Source organism: Ceratotherium simum, chromosome 9 (assembly GCF_057802395.1).
Source record: "Ceratotherium simum simum isolate JZ-2026a chromosome 9, ASM5780239v1, whole genome shotgun sequence".
Classification (NCBI taxonomy): Eukaryota; Metazoa; Chordata; class Mammalia; order Perissodactyla; family Rhinocerotidae; genus Ceratotherium; species Ceratotherium simum.
This window is the reverse complement of record NC_141908.1, coordinates 31,573,093-31,590,015: the sequence shown is the minus strand read 5'-3', so window position 1 is coordinate 31,590,015 and position 16,923 is coordinate 31,573,093. Positions and strand designations below refer to the sequence as shown.

The window sequence follows — 16,923 nt, the reverse complement described above, 5'->3', positions numbered from 1 at the left end:
AGTCAAAACTGCAGCGAATTCAAGGAAAGACCATGTCTGAACCATCCTCCACGGGGATACGGTTGACTAAACCTTCTTCAGGAGGCCTGGGGACTTTTGCATGCACTTGAGGACCCTGTGGTGAACCAGTCTTCTAAGTGCACTGAATCATCCTGCTCACCACTGCCACGGAAGGCCCAGCTGCCTGTCACCCGCCTCCCCCCCCCACACTCATATCCTTCTCCTGGGCACTGCCAGTCCCCTCAAATAGGCAATGTTAGCCAAAGCCAAAGGCAAACTAGTGTTAATCACTCAAGGCTACTGAAAAACAAAGGCGCAGGCTCTGGTAGTGCTGGTGGACCAAAAAGGAGGGAGCTAAAGGAGTACTGGTTTCACAGGAAGCAATTCAATCCCGTTTATAGCAAGGAAAAAACATCCCCAAAGCCCTTGGAAACAAAAGAAGCTTCCTGCCCGCGTTCTGTTCTCACTCTGTCCTAAAGGCAGGCTGAGCTACTCAGCGGCAACCACCAGTAAAGCACTGTTTGGAGAATCTCTGCTGTAGAGACCTCCCCGTCAGGTTTTCATCTCTATGCTGGGGGATAAACTGTCCCAGCTGCTTTGAATAAGAAAAAAGAGAAGCAAGCATCCAAAAAGGAAAAAGTACTTAACGCAGTGCAGGATCATAAACTCTTACAGATTAGCTGAAGGGAAAGATTATAAAGGTAACAGAGTTTCCACTGGTATGGGGAAAGCAATCCCAGGATTTCTTGCTTGACAATCAAGAAATCCGGCCTTCAGGGAAGTTCCTGGTGTGGGAAGGTGAGAGATGATGGAAGGGGAGAGGCAGCCAGCAATGGGGGTCTCCCTAGTCCCTCCCCCATGTTCTGCCCTCTCTGGTGGGGCTGTGCCTGTCCTGACTGCCTACCTTCCAACTCAGATTCTGGCCGGAGTCCATATTAGGGTGAACATGCAGGTTCTCATGTATGCAGAAGTTGTGGCAAACACCTCCCAGCAGCGGGAACAGTCAGTGATGCTAACCCGAGTCAATGTAGGAGGACGAGGACATCAGAAGGAGGAGGCTGGCTGTGGAGTCAAGAGATAACAAGGGGATTTGATAGAGAGAGGATGCTAGATGGCTAGAATGACTGCCCTCAGGTCTTAGACTGGTGGTCTCTTCCCCATCCTAGTGCTAAATGCCAAGTCCTGGCTCCTAAATGTGCTCCACACCTTCAAACTGAGGAAAGGACCACAGTCCCCTTACTAGGATATGGGTGTGATGGGCTACTTCATCCATGGCTGCGAGGGTGACCTTATAAAGGTCAGTGAAACTTGCCACTTTCCTTAGATAAACCACCTGGTACTACCTGGAGATTGGACTGAATTCAGTTCCACAAATATCATATAAAAGAGACTGTCACCCTTTCCCACCCTTTCCCTGGGGTAGTCCTTAAACAAAAAGCTAAATAAACACAACATTCTTTTCTTTGGAGGTGAGGCTTTCTGAATAGCTGCAGCCCAGAACAAGAGGCTATCTGAAAGGCTAGAGAGGACGTTATTAAATATTCTCATTCTTCAAATGCTTCCCCAGCAAACGAGCAAGAGTAACACCATGATCATGATCACCATGATCTGACACACACACACCCAGGAGAATCACTCCCTGTTCCATAGGATCACGAGTGGCTTTATTATCTCCAATTAGGGTCTCCTACAATGTGACCAGAACCATTTTTTACCACATGGATGTACCCAGAAAGGCTTAGTGTCCCTCACCAAACAGCCAATCCCCCTGCCTCTAGAAAAACGACATGGTCCAAGATAGAACTCTCTTAAGAGTCAGGAAGATTTAGTTTCCATTAACTTGAGAGGCATTTTGAGTTATGCACAGACTCTGGAGCCAGTCTGCCTGGGTGGAATCCCAGTTCTGCCACCCAGGAGCTTTATGACATTGGAGGAAGTTACTTAACCTTTCTGTGCCTCAGTTTTATCACCTATAAAATGGGGATAAAAATACAACCTACTCATAAGATTTTGTAATGACCAAATGCATTATGATATGTAAAGGACTTACAACAGTGCTTGGCATATAGTAAGAACAATGTTAATATTTGCTGTTTTTACTACTCTCTTTATTATTATACCCTTGGATATGTTACAGAAGACCTCTTTTTTCCAGACTTCTCTCAGATGGGCTGACAACACCATCACTACTCCAGGATGGTTTAAAGGAAAAATAAAATAATTTTAAAACAAAGTTAATTTCAGAGTGCATTCATATCAAAGTTAGGAGCCTGTGATAAATTTTAAATGGCCATGAATTCTTTGCAGCTATTCCATTAAGAGGTAGAGTCTATTTTCACCCCTCTCCCCTGTGGGCTGGCCCTACAACTTTCTTTGACCAATAGAATGTGCAGCTTCCACTCTTGTCTTCTTGTGGGACAGTTCTACCATGGGAAGGAGCCTGAGCTAGCCTACTGGAGGAAGAAACCACTTGACAGAGATGTCATCCCAGCTGAGGTTCCCTAGATCAACCACCTTCCAGGCACCAGCTGAGTATGGTGGCAAGAGGACCCCAGGTGAGACTAATAGAGCCCAGCTCAAATTGCTGACCCACAGAATCATGAGCAAATAAAATGGTTGTTGTTTTAAGCCACTAAGTTTGGGGTGGTTTATTATTATGCAATAGATAACTGATACAGAACCCTAAACAAATGAGGCTTTATTATCAATAGCATTTCAAACACAAACACACACATGAAACCAGGCCACTTGACTATTTGCCAGCAGGTTTACCAACTACCACATGGTGCTTCCAAGCTCTCACTCCACCCACCTATGGCCAGTGAGGCCCCCACAGTCAGCATGTTAACTTGGGAAAAGTTAAGATCAATTAATGATCAAATCTGGGGAGATGGAGGCAAGCTTTCTGCACCAAGGTAGGTGCCAAATTAGGTCTCTGCAGAGGGGGTGGTGGGAACACAGGATTTTGTTCCTTTTAGTCTGTAATAGAATATAGGGCCAGAAATGACAAGATTTGGCTTCCTTGGAAGTAGCTTTATACCATGGGTCTTGGATTTTGCACCATGAAGTAGATACCTTCAAGGCGTGAGCAAACCAATTCAAGGTCAACATCACCAGGTGAGAATCAGGGGGAGCCAGTCAGAACCAACCACGTAATCCCCATGGTCCAGATATGTGGCTCCAAAACTGTAGGAAGCCCTGAGAGGCTTCATTTTTTCTGCTGTACAGCAAGAGAATGATTACATTCTGAGCTTTGATTTTGCTGTGACCTAAGGAAAAACCTGTCTCACTCCACAATACAGGGGAAAAAAATACCAAGTTCCATAGATCAGCATTTTCTCATCTGTAACGTGTGGGAAGAGTTGATAATCAACTTTGTTGGAAAATCACTCTGAAATATGTTATGGAGACTTTGGAAGCTTAAGTCCCTGTCTGTCATAAACAAAGCCACCACATCTAAATGAAACAATCTTACTCACTAATTTGATAAGTTGGAGCAGCCACAGTGCTCAAGGTTCTTAGGCGAAGACCAGCAGCATTTGTCTGTGCATATATTTGTTTGTTCATCTCATATTTGTTGAGCATGACTGTAAAAGGTGGATATTAACAGGACCTTCCTCATAGGAACGCTGTGCAGATTGAGAGAGAATAATGCAGATAAAATGCTTAGGCTAGTGCTTGGCAGAAAGTAGGAGCCAATAAACGTTAGTTGTCGTGATGGTGGTGATAGAGATGGTTAATATTAGAGGTATTATTTTTTATTGCCATTGTTATCATTATTATTATGATTATCATTATGATGATGATGATGTTCCTAACACTGGGTTTAATACTGGAACTAAAAAGGCATTAAGGGGGCCGGCCCCGCGGCTTAGTGGTTAAGTGCGCAGGCTCCGCTACTGGCGGCCCAGGGTTCGGATCCCAGGCGCGCACTGACGCACCGCTTCTCTGGCCATGCTGAGGCCGCGTCCCACATACAGCAACTAGAAGGATGTGCAGCTATGACGTACAACTATCTACTGGGGGGCTTTGGGGAAAAAAAAAGGAGGAGGATTGGCAATGGATGTTAGCTCAGAGCTGGTCTTCCTCAGCAAAAAGAGTAATAGCACAGATGTTAGCTGAGGGCTGATGTTCCTCATTAAAAAAAAAAAAAAAAAAAGGCATTAAGTTTCCCTGCTTTGGAAGATAACCCAATGCTCTCCATACGTCTCACTGCTGGACCATATTCTTCTCTGCTCTCCATATTCTTCGAGTTTATTAATAGCAGACTCTTAAGTTGAAGGAATAGCTCACACACCACCCAATATGCCCTGTGGGAAACAGCGATGATAATATACAGATTCCTACTTGTTTTCTTGGGCCTAATTAGTAGTACAATGTCATCCTTTTAAAAAGGCAAGGAGTAAAGCATCTTAGTAGATATTCTACAGAATACTGCTTTGTACTTGAAACATATAATTATCATTAACAAACACGGATGCTAATCATTCTATCCGCTCTTTAGACAAGAAACAGGAAGGTAAACATGGCCCTGGCCCCATCAGCTCACAACCTAGACAACTTCCCTCGGAGGCTGCCTCCCTCCCCATCAGACACAAGATGGGAGGTTTGTTTGCAGGCAGAGGGCCTCTGGGCTGGGAGCCAATGGCCCACGCCAGGGAGAAGATTATTCAGGAGACCAGGCTCACGTCCCTGAAGCCTCAAAAAGACATTCCTTGGCCTTGGCAACATGACCTCAGAAAAACCAGACCTCAGACTCAGTTTTTCACCAGGAAAATGGAGACAGTCGAACTTGGTCAGCCTGTGTATTAAGCAGCACACCTAAAACCAAAATGGCAAAGTGAATGAAGTAAAAAGCAGCCATCAGTAAACACATACTTTAAATGTGCCCACATCGATGTTCTTCTCTGTTGCGATAATGCTCTCACCCTATTTTGGATCAGGAAATATTTTCTAATCCTTAACATCTAAATATCCTATAATTACAGATGCTCAATACTGCACACACTTACTAAGTAGAGTTAGCAATGTATTTTACTTGACCTAGACATCTTTGAGCATCGCTCCCCTCCCCCCACGTATTCCTACCCCTGTGACTGGGACAGTTACTCTGGAAGATTCTCTTTTAATTGACCAAATTACTGTATTATGTAGGAAGCAGAGGAGTCTTTGATCCACTAACCATTCCTGGGGCATGGGGACTTCCTCCTTGGGTTCACCAGAAATGTAACTTAAGCCAAAACCAGGCTTCCAAATCCCAGGAACCCAGTGAGCAGCGAAGGGTTAGGATGCAACAGAAAACCCAGCAAACCGCCCAGGAGATGGGCGAAAGACCGAGTCCCAAGATGTTCAGGAGTCCACGTGGATCCCTGACACCTAATCCACAGCGCCCAAATGAAAAGCCAAGAGCTGTCCGTAATCACCTCGATTCTTACCTTGTCAGGCTCCCCTCTCTCGAACAGTGAAGAGGTCTGCACCCAAAGTCACCCACCTAGCAAAGATAAAAAGATGAGGGAAGAGCCACCGCTGCTGAAGAGTTACATTCCTGAACAACTGGAATGTTTTCTAACAGAAAGCAGGTCTCCAGCTGTTTGGAGATCTGTCAGAAGAGAACAGCAGCAATGTAACCAATTGAACACCACCAAATGCATAAAATCCCTGGACTCAAGTCAGGTTGGGCTGTTCAAGTTACAGAGAGAGTGAGCTAACATTTTATTAACACACATGGGCCCCGTCTAATTGGGAATAGTAATAATTGGTGAAATCATACACCTCATCACATCCCTCCACAAAAATGGCTGTTTACCAAGGAGCTGGCAGAACTTTGTAGAACACTGACATATATCAGGGTATGTTGGCAGGTCAGGGCATTCACACCTTCACACATTCAACAAATCCACACACAATGAAGACTCTATGCCATTTAATCAACCCTGCTTTGGAAGACAGCCCTACCAGCTGATGAAATAATGACAACACGAGACTTGAACCTAGATGAGGAGGTGGGAGGGAATCGGAATCTTTTCCTACATGCACTCAACTTAGCAAATGTAAAAGACAAATAACAATTATGCCCAATTTTAAGGAAATTCTATTATATATTTATGTCCCTATTTGTGATGGTTAATTTTATGTGTTGAATCAACTTTGCTGGGCTATGGTCCCCAACTGTTTGGTCAAACACCAGTCTAGATATGGTTGTAAAGGTATTTTTTAGATATGATTAACATTTAAATCAGCAGACTTTGAGTAAAGTAGATTACCCTCCATAATGTGGGTGGGCCTCATCTAATCAGTTGAGGCCTTAAGAGAAAAGACTGAGGTCCCCCCAGGAAGAAGGAATTCTGCCTCTAGACAGCCTTCGGACTCAAGAATGTGACATCAACACTTCCCTGGGTCTCCAGCCTGCTGGCCTTCCCTGGTATGCCAGCCTCCATAATCATGTAAGTCAATTCCTTAAAATCAATCAATCTCTCTCTCCTGTCTATGTGTTTGTGTATGTGCATATATATATATATATACACTAATGTATCATGTAATGTCAAAAAAGGATGAGTTAACTTATAAAATATGTATACTATGTTAAGAAGACAACATAAAAAAGAGGCTATAAGAGCATAACGAAAAGTTAGTCCAAGAAATGTATGTTGTATAATACTAAACTATTACTCGATGCAGATCATAAATTAGGTTTTGAGCATCCTAGTGGCCAAAGCAATGAAGAAAACAGACACAAGATAATCACACTGACTCTAAGATAAAATATAATATGGACAATTCTCAAGAGTGTTAGTTTGTTCTTGTCATCAAGAAATTTCTACCAAGGTATTAACCTTTCCGTCCTTGGGTAAATTCTTAAAGTATCCTTCATCATCCACACGGGGGCTCAGAAGGAAAGTAACTAATTAACTGTGCCTCTAGGTATATACAGTTGGGAATCTTCTATAATGCTTCTTACTGCATCCCTCAAAGTGAGTTATGATGCCAAAGCACAATTCACTGAAGTCATTTAACGAGGCCAAAAAGGAGCCCAAGCATGCAGCAATCTGATCATCTGGTTTGATCCAGGGATAAAAATTAGAATTTCTGGAAGAAGTAATAGGCTCCATATCCTTTGTGATATATCCCAGAAACATTATTATTTCTCCCAACAAAAAGCTGGGTGGCAATTGGGCTACAACTGTCTGAGGCTGTGGTCTCTGGCAACAGCCTGGAATAAAGGCTTTCTCTATTGCTGATTAGGGGCAGATCCACAGAAAAACTGCCCTCAGTCAGGTTTATAAGCTCAGGTAATATATGTCTAAGAAATATAAGGTTTAATTTTATATTTTTGCATTTGTAGAAGTCTTACATAATTTTCCTCCCATGGAATCAATTTAAAAAATTTTTTACTATGGTAAAATATACATAAAATTTACCATTTTAACCATTTTTAAGTGTACGATTCAGTGGCATTACGTATACTCACAATGCTGTGCAACCATCATCACTATCCACTTGCAGAACTTTTGCATCATCCCAAACAGAATCTCTGTACCCACTAAACAATAAGTCCCCAATACCCGCTTCCCCCAGGTCCTGGAAACCACTATTCTACTTTCTGTCTCTATGAGTTTGCCTATTCAAGGTACCTCATGTAAGTGGAATCATATTATATTTGTCCTTTTGTGTCTGTATGTCACTTGGCATGTTTTCCAGGGTCATCCATGTTGTAGCGTGTGTCAGAATTCCAATCCTTTTTATGGCCGAGAACTATTCCATCGCAAGTATACACCACATTTTGTTTATCCCAGAATCAATTTTTATATAATTAATTCAATAAGTAATTATTGAATATTTACTACGTGAAAAGTTTTATTCTTAAAATATTAACTTTATTCTAAGAACACTGTATAAGAGGCAGAAGAGCTACTCCACAAGGAAACAATTAATTGTATAAATCCTAGCTTCAGAATCAGTAGCAGCAGTCAGAAAACAAAAGTCTGTTAAATAGTTTTTCTTCCCTAAGGGTTAGTAAATCTCCGCCACAATCTTAACATTCTTCATATTTAAAGCTGGAGTGAGATGAGAATATCCCCACTATGTGGCCAGGGTACACTGTAACTCTTCATGTCATGGTGCCTAAAGCCCACAAAGCGTCATTCTAGACCCCTGACCAGTGATAACGAGCTTCTGTCAAAACAGCTGATGTCAAGAAGGCAGAGAAACTGCAGTTCTGTGAAAGCACTGCTTTCTATACCTGCAGATAAAACACCCTGATGAAATCAACCAGAAAAGCACATTTTCCCCTAACCTGCTTGCCATCTGTAAGCTTTTCGTTTCTGGAGCATATAAATAAGGTAACCAGTCTTCTGTGTGGAAACATGGGTCCTAAGAAGAACACATCTCCTCCCCAGCAAGCCACACTTGCTTAAACTTTCCACAGTTTAACAGTGGAAATATAAGGCGAGAAGTTGCATGCCACCCTGGTTTTCACCTTCAGAGTTTATAAAGGAGCAGATGGCACAGAGGGGGGACACCACCACACACCTGAATTCACGAAAGTGGCCCAGTGTGAGTCATCAAAAGATGTCCGCAGGAAGTTAACGAAATACAACCATTTTTGCACACTGGCAAGGGATTGCAAGCAAAATCAAGAACCATTGAAGATTCAGGCCACTTTGCTCAGCATAAACTTCTCAGCTGGGAGGATGTGCTGTCATCCCTGATTGTTAGCACTTGGCTGAGCTCAAGTTCATTCACTACTTCTGCACTCAGTTAGCTGGGAACACGTCATTTAGACACACAAGCTGTTTTAGAAAATTATAAAGAATTTAGCCTTGAGTTCCTCCTGTATGTTTTTTAAGATTGACTTTGAGAGTAAGAGTTTTTTTAGCTAAAAACAAAATGAACAATGTTAAGAATGTTCTTTTTAGTATATAGGTAAAGAATCCATTGCCTCTGAAAAAGGAGACACTTCCATGGGTTGTGGAAGCCAGTCCCCAACAGGCTGAAACTACAATGTTAATACAAAGGATCTCAAATTAGCCTAATCAGGAAACCCCCGAATAAGAAGGCACTCAGTTCTCTGTCTTAAGTAACTACTCAACCCCTCTTCGAAGGGCATCAGTAGTACACATTCTGGAAGCAGATGAGGGGCATAACTTGAGTTCTATAATTTTATCTGTAACAATCATTCTGACTCTCCAAGTAGTAAGTTCATTCAAGCCTTTCTGACGCACACACACCGCCTCAAAAAAAATTTCCCATGGCCGGGATCCATTCTCAAAGAAAACCACCAAGGCAATCAGGGTTCATCAGTAGTCGTAAAATTAAACTTGAATTTGGTAGAATACCAATTCCCTCCTGTTATGGGCTGAATTGTGTCCTCCTCCCTTCAAAATTCATATGTTGAAGTCCTAACCCCCAGTACCTCAGAATTTGACAGTATTTAGAGATAGCGTCATTAAAGAGATGATTCAATTAAAATGAGGACCTTTGGGTGGGCCCTAATCCAATTTGACTGCTGTCCTTATAAGAGGAAATTTGGACACAGACATGTGCAGAAGGAAAGACCATGTGAGGACACAGGGAGAAGACAGCCATCTGCAAGCCAAGGAGAGAGGCCTCAGACGAAACCAACCCTGCCGACATCCCGATCTCAGACTTCAAACCTCCGGAACTGTGAGAAAAGAAATTTCTGTTGTTTAAACCACATAGTCTGTGGTACTTGTTATGGCAGCCCGAGATAACTAATACCCCTTCCCTTTTCTTTCTCCTCTGAATGGCAGGATTCCTGGGGAGAAGTCTGTACAAAGATCACAGGGACACTGTCTTCTGCCCCTCTCAAGGGACTGGCTGTCATTCATTTCCTTATCCCTAACCAGGGTAATCTCTAAATCCAAAGAAAGTGACAAGTAGGAACACCTCACAAATACCCTGAAGACCCCTACTCCATAACAGGGGACCACTGCCTGCCCCAAGGCCCCTCACCTCCATATTATAGGAACTTTCTCTGCCTTTCCCAAATGCTCCGTGCTAACTAGAAGTCACCCTGCAAACAGCATCTTTGGGAGACTGTTCTCAGAAACTGTGTCCTCTTTCTCTTGCCTCAATACCCAGGGCTGGTTCAGATGCCTTAACCAACCTCAGTTCCCTCTCTTCCTAAAAAGAAAAGGAAGAGTCGGAGTGTGCCTTGCACATGACAGAAGCGAGTCCACAGCAAGAGATTATCAGGGACAAAAGGACTCCCAGTTGCCTCAAGACTTGATTCACAACTAATTACTTCCTCCTTTACTGGAAAGGTTCATCCAGCAGAGGTGACTGATGTCCCTTGTTAGTGCTGGGAGCCACGAACACCCACAGTTTAATTTCTACACTCTCCATAGTTAATGTTTGGCCTGTAGCATAGGTAGGCATTAGGTCTGGCTCCCGATGCTACAGCTTGAAGGGGACTGTGCTGGATTCAGAGGGGAACCATAACAAGAAGGACTGTTGGGGGTAAGTCACAAGAGACAGTAGCAGAAGGGATCACTTAGCCTGTCCTGGTGCCCTAGCTCCATTAGTCTCCTCAAGCTCTTCAGTCTTGCTCAGGCCACCTCCCCAAAGCCAACACAAGCTTGGCATGGCTTTGCCTAGAAGTATCCAGAAACAAATGTGAAATCTCCAATTATTAGAAGTAATGCCCCCAAGCACTCCTGGGTCAGCAAACAAGGCCCCTGGGTCCTCTCTATGCTGCAGTGATGGGCTGGGGGCTCTTGTCCAGGGCACATTCCAGCAGCAGGGGACCGCTAACACTCACGCCTCCAAGTCCCAGCCTGTGGAAGAAAAAGGAGAGCAGACTGATGCAATTAGCCAGGCAACCGGGAACTTGTCAAACCATTTAGATAAGACAGCACTTGAATTTATTCAGTTCCCATTACTGGAGGGTGACTGTGCTTCCACCCCCTGCTGATTCTGCGGGCTGCACAGAATCTTCCTACCAAGGAAGTAAGAAAAAAAAAAAAAAGGATGATTTCTCAGCCTACAAATTCCAGGACTCTGCAGTTAAATCAGCACACATCATGCCTCAAACCAAGGAGTAATCTGACCTTAATGGAATCAAAGGACACACTCTGTTGAGTGACGTTGTCACAGAATCTGAAACTCAGTGATGAACTCTGAAAAAATTCAAGTATCCAATTAATAAAAAAACATAAAGTATCTTATCCAATTCAATCTTCCTTGCACCTCTTGCCAACTGATTACACATTAGCCTTGCTAGTGGTTTTGTTTCAATTATTGTGGCATGAGCATCTCAAGAGTCCATATGGAATCTTCTTATATCCCTTTTGGTGCCTAGCACAGTGTTGGACACAAAACAGAAACCCAGTAAAGGCTCAGTTACCGACTGTTTCTTGCTTTTGAAAGTTTTCCCCATAGGGAAGCAAATCCACTCTACCTGCCTCATTTAATCAACAACACAAGTCCCTCCACACCCTCCCCCTCACTCCCTCACCAAACTAACCACAGCAACAGGACCTTCACAGTGAATGTCCACTGTGAATCCAGGGGATCACACAAAACAACAAAGTTACACATGGAGCTTCAAGGTTGGTAAATTCTTGTTCTCTGTTTTAAAATCTGAGCATTTCTGTATGTTTCTTAGGACTGCTGTAACAAATTACCACAAATTCAGTGGCTTAAAACAACAGATCTCATAGTTCTGAAGGCCAGAAGTCCGAAATCAAGGTGTTAGCAGGGTTGATGCCTTCTGGAGCCTCTGAGGGAGAATCTGTTCCATGCAGCTCTCCTCCTAGTTGCTGATGGCTGCTGGCAATCCTTGGCGTTCCTTGGCTTGTAGCTACATAACTCCAATCTCTGCCTCCGTCTTCACATGCCCTTCCCCCTATGTCTCTGTATCAAATCTCCCTCTCCTTTCTCTTATAAGGACACCAGTCATTGGATCTAAGGCCCACTCTAAAGCCAACATGAGCTCATCCTGAGATCCTTAGCTTAATCACATCTGCAAAGACCCTATTTCTAAATAAGGTCACATTCACAGGTACTGGGGGTCAAGGACTTAGTTATATCTAGTTTGGAGGATACTATTCAATCCACTACAACATTAAAAAAATCAGAACACGTCATCTTTACTACAAAACCCCATCTTCTTCCCAATGTTCTTCTTCAGATGAATAGATTCATCCTAGTCCTAGTCAGGACCCAGGCTGAACTCTTTGAATCGTCTTCAAGGGCTCTCACTCACTTGCTCCCCAACTCCAATCAGCTCCACAATCCACAGTAAGGAAGCACAGTTGAATCAATTCTATCCTACAAAACTGCTCGCGCCTGTCCCCTCTTTTCCATGCCTGCTGCCTGACCACCCCGGCCCCAGCTTGGATCACCTGTCTCAGACCAGGTCATGACTTCTTCCTACCTGCTCTGCCTTCACCGCCCATACCACATGTCGCTGCTTTAAACAGAGCCCAACCACGCCACAACCCTGGCCACAAACTTTCAGCGGCACCTAACCAAATGAAGCCCAATCTCTGTATTGCCTGGCATCCGGCTCCCCTAGAATGAATCCCAAACCCTTCCCAGTCGTATTTTCCACTGGTCTAGGCTTTGGTGAAAGTAAATTACTGACTGTTCTTAAATAGATTCTCAAAGGCCTCCAAGACTTTGAGGTCCCTCTGCCTGGGATTTATTCATTAATTCAACAAGCTTCTATCTTGACTCTGTCCCCTTGTCATCTTACACACAGAACAGCCCAATTCAAAAGACAACTCATCCATAAGTCTTTGTCCAGTTTCATCAACCACACTGGATTCCTCCTCCTTTTAAAATTTAACAGCCTGCCAGACAGATAAGGCATTCTTGTTCTCTCCTCCTCTTAGAGACTTGAGCACTTGTCATAAACCTCATGACAGAATCTGGATGGAACTCTGCTTTACTCATGTACATCTCCCCCATAATCTAGCGCAGTGCCTTACATATAACGTGTGCTCAGAAATATCTGATCAATAAAAGATACATTGCGCAAGTGAATAATGTAGTCATTGTCTTCAAGCAGCTTACATTTGGGGACAGAAGAGGATGGGATAAGCACAAAGGTGAATAACAATGACCCATATCATAATATTGTAAGTATCATAAGTATAAATAAAATTCTTCTGGAAGCACAGGAAAGGAAGCTTTTGAAAGGGCTACACGTTTCCTAGAAGAGGTAGAACTGAAGATAGATATGGAAAGATAAATAATATTTTGATGAGCAAAAGGTGGGAAGCCATGGAAGAGAATTAAATACAGAAGAACCACCATCTGCAAAAGATAGAGAGCCAAGTGAAAGCAAATGGCATTTTCCAGGTTCCATGAGGAGCAGAGTTTTCTGGCCCATTGACTGAGGAATGGTGAGTAACGGAAGGCAAGGCTAAAAAGGTGGGTCAGCATCTCGAATGCCATGCCAAGGAATTTGAAATTGACTGTGAAGGAGATGGGAGTCATAGAGGACTTTCAAACAGGTGTGACGTGGTCACATCTGCATTTTCAGGTGATCACTTATATGGTGTTGCAGAACCTAAACCTGGACATGCATCTGAATCATCTGGAGAGTTTCAAAATTGCTTAATATAGAGAGAAAAGTACAAATAACAATATAACAATTCTCCATTCATAATAAAATCATGTTAATGTTTTGCCATTTTGGCTTTACAAATTTTTACGAGAAATAAACCATATTTGTCTTTGAGCTCCCCTTTGTTCCCTTCCCCAGAAATAAACACTTCCCTTTGGTGAGTATCCTTCTAGTCCATGTTTATACATAGAAAGAAATATCTAGATATATGTATATATCCATAAAAACTATATGGTATTGCTTTTTTGTAGTAAAATCATATAAATGATCCATTTAGTAAACATTGTTTTAAATTTGCTTTACTCACTGTGAAGCATCTTTAAAAATTTAGATTCCTGCATCCCACCCAGATCTAATTAATCACAATACTGAGTGGAGTTGTCCAGAAATATGCAGTTTTTAAAAATCCCAGTTCATTTTGATGTCACTAGATCTGCATTTGAGAGTCACTGGTGTCAAAGACGAACTGGAGAGAAGATAAAGTCAAGGTAGAAAGAGCAGTAAGAAGGCTTTGCGATAATTCAAGCAGAGGTGATGTGGTCCTAAGCAATGGCAGTGGGGATGGAATGGAAAGACAGGGCACAGATTCTGAGGCCCTGTGAGGATCAAAGCAATAGGACTTTGTAACTAATTAGATTCTGGAGTGACAAAAAGTAGTAGCTAAGAAATGGCCCTAATGATTTTAACCAAGGAATTGGAGGACAGTGACACCATTAACAAAAATGGAAAACAGAAGAGGAAGAACAGGCTACGGGAGATAAAATTGATCTGGTTTCAGATGTATGAATTTGAGGTTTCAGCAGGGCCTTTGTGTAAGTATCTCCAGTAGGCATTTATACATGCTGGACTAGATCAAGGGAGAAGGTCGAGGTTCACCATGAAGGTCCAGGAGTCCCTACTTAAAGGTAACAGCTGTGCACATGGCAATGGACATGTTTGCTTCAGAAGACAGCCTCGTGCAGGTCCCTGGGGGATGCATATCTTTAGGGGAGAGCAGGTGAAGAAGAGCAAGCTCAGGAGACTGAGGACTGGCCAGAAGAAGGAGAAGGGCAGCTTGGGATCAGGAAGCCACAGGAAGGATCAAGGGTCAAGAATCCACAGTGACCAGAGTGTGAGACTGAAGAGGAGGACTGAGACAGAGCATTAAACTGCCGAACTGGTGGCCTTTCAAAGAGTAGTAGCAATTATGAGGGGAGAAGTCAGAGTGTGACATGAGTTAAAAATACCGAAGCAGCAATGTTAAGCTGCTTTAGTGTTGAAACTTGAGGTCAAAAAGAACAGTTGAGGGATAATTATTGTAGGGTTTAGAATAGGAGGTTTGAATATATAGAATGTGAGAAAGAAACCAGCAGTAAAGACACTGTGACAAGATGAGAAAATAAAGATGAATATAGTCCTGAAGAAAAAAGAGGAAATTGGATCACGAAATAGGAAGATGTCCTGTTAAAAATGGCGGATCGATAATACACATTTCTGTCCTTCCCTTCTTAGATCCCCATTAAAAGAATGTTAGTTAAAACTGTTAAATTTTTCTTTACTAAAATAAAAAGAACTAGAAGGAGCTAAGTGCAGAAGAGAGATTTTGGAAAATAGAAAGCAGAAGGGCAAATGGTAACTAACTTAGCTTATGATATTCTTTGCCCTGCCAACAGCTCACAGAGTAGGAAACCAACAAGAAGCAAACTAACTTATTCTGTGGAATAAGAGGGTTCAGCACCTGAAGACACCAGGTAGCAAGAGGGCAGGGGTGGATCTTAGGTTGAAAACAGAGAGATTATTTAAGAGCAGACAGACCAATTTAGACCTCCAGAGCCTCTCTCCAGCTCTGCATAGCAAGGCATCTAACCAACAGAAGACCAGGGCTTCATCCTTTGGAAAAACTAAGAGGAGGATTCTCTGGATTCAAGGGCATCAGGCACAGTGGAGCAGTGGGATGAAGTGTAAAACTGAAAAGTGTGGGGATTGGCGATCATCAGCATACTGAACCTCCGCCTCCCATAACAGCAGCATCGAGCTATAGAACACATAGCTTTTCCCTTCCCACCCCCTCCATACCTCCCCCTCCAATCCTCCCTCCCTTGGGAGACTGGATAATTCTTCTCTGAAAAAACTAAGTCCCCCAGAGCAATATCCATATATACTCACCATCCATCATCTACAGGAAAACCTCACCCATTCATACCGAATTTACAGCCAAGGATCACCAGGCATTTGAGGAAAGCATCCCATGTGAAAAAGTTGAGCCAAACTAAACACATAAACAAATAACAAGGAACCCAGAGAAAATAAGGAAGATGAAGATTTTATGGCAATCTAGAGGCTACAATGGCCCAGAGAGATATTTAATTTGGCCAGCATGGTTTCTTTTGTGTGTGTGTGTGTGTGTGTGTGTGTGTGTGAGGAAGATCAGCCCTGAGCTAACATCCATGCTAATCCTCCTCTTCTTGCTGAGGAAGACCGGCTCTGAGCTAACATCTGTTGCCAATCCTCCTTTTTTTTCCCCCAAAGCCCCAGTAGATAGTTGTATGTCATAGCTGCACATCCTTCTAGTTGCTGTATGTGGGATACGGCCTCCGCATGGCCGGAGAAGCGGTGCGTCGGTGCCTGCCTGGGATCTGAACCTGGGCTGCCAGTGGCTGAGCGCGCGCACCTAACCGCTAAGCCACGGGGCCGGCCCCAGCATGGTTTCTTAAAAAATGGAAAAATTTATATAAAAATCTGTATTTCTAACTTGTCCTGAAAATCAAAAGGTCAGGCAATTCTGGACTCAGATGGTAACCCCATATGTCTGGGGCCGAGAGCAAGAGCAGGAAATAGACGAGCCAAGAGTGTGTGAGCCTGGACCTTCTTCTGAGGAGAGGTTCTGAGCTATTACTGGATTTGCAAAAGGGTCCATGATCCAAAAAGAGGTTAAGAGCCTTGAAGCAGTCTCCCTTCCTTTGCCAACAATTTCTCATTTTCTAAGTGTCTTGCCCTCTGCTCCTCCCACAGCTGTAGTTTGGCCAAGATCCGCATTTCACTCTTTTAATCTCCTTTCAGTCACTCCCTCCAGCCCTTAATCACTTTTATGACTCTTTTTCTAAATTCCTCCAATTTGTCCAAATCCAACTGTGAAGTCACATGTTTCTTTTCCTTGGGAAGATGTAACACAGTTTAGAACTACTAAGCAAGAGTCACCTAAAAGCTTTTAGAAGGAATATCCAAGATTTGACACATTAAATCAACTTCTCATATGCACCTTGCCCAGTTCAGAAAGGAAAATGCAGAGCACTCCAGGGAATGTGACGAATTGGAATCTTGCATGTGGATATTCCCTGATTATTTCTTGT

General features: G+C 43.1%; 1 protein-coding gene across 18 annotated transcripts in view; it reads right to left on the bottom strand.

Annotated features, from left to right (window-relative positions):
• The window catches only part of LYPD6B (LY6/PLAUR domain containing 6B), a 164,105-nt gene that overhangs the window by 42,646 nt on the left and 104,536 nt on the right, over positions 1–16,923 (bottom strand). For 5 of the 18 annotated variants that reach the window (XM_087435164.1, XM_087435160.1, XM_087435169.1 and 2 more), the window contains 4 exons: positions 5,436–5,491; positions 4,751–4,821; positions 3,480–3,629; positions 905–1,062 (listed from right to left, as the gene is read on the bottom strand). The exons of 6 other annotated variants lie outside the window; for them this stretch is intronic. The gene's annotated coding sequence lies outside the window, so the exon portion shown is untranslated. The remainder of the gene's footprint in view (positions 1–904; positions 1,063–3,479; positions 3,630–4,750; positions 4,822–5,435; positions 5,492–16,923) is intronic. 7 more of the 18 variants (XM_087435167.1, XM_087435173.1, XM_087435176.1 and 4 more) reach the window with 4 other exon arrangements.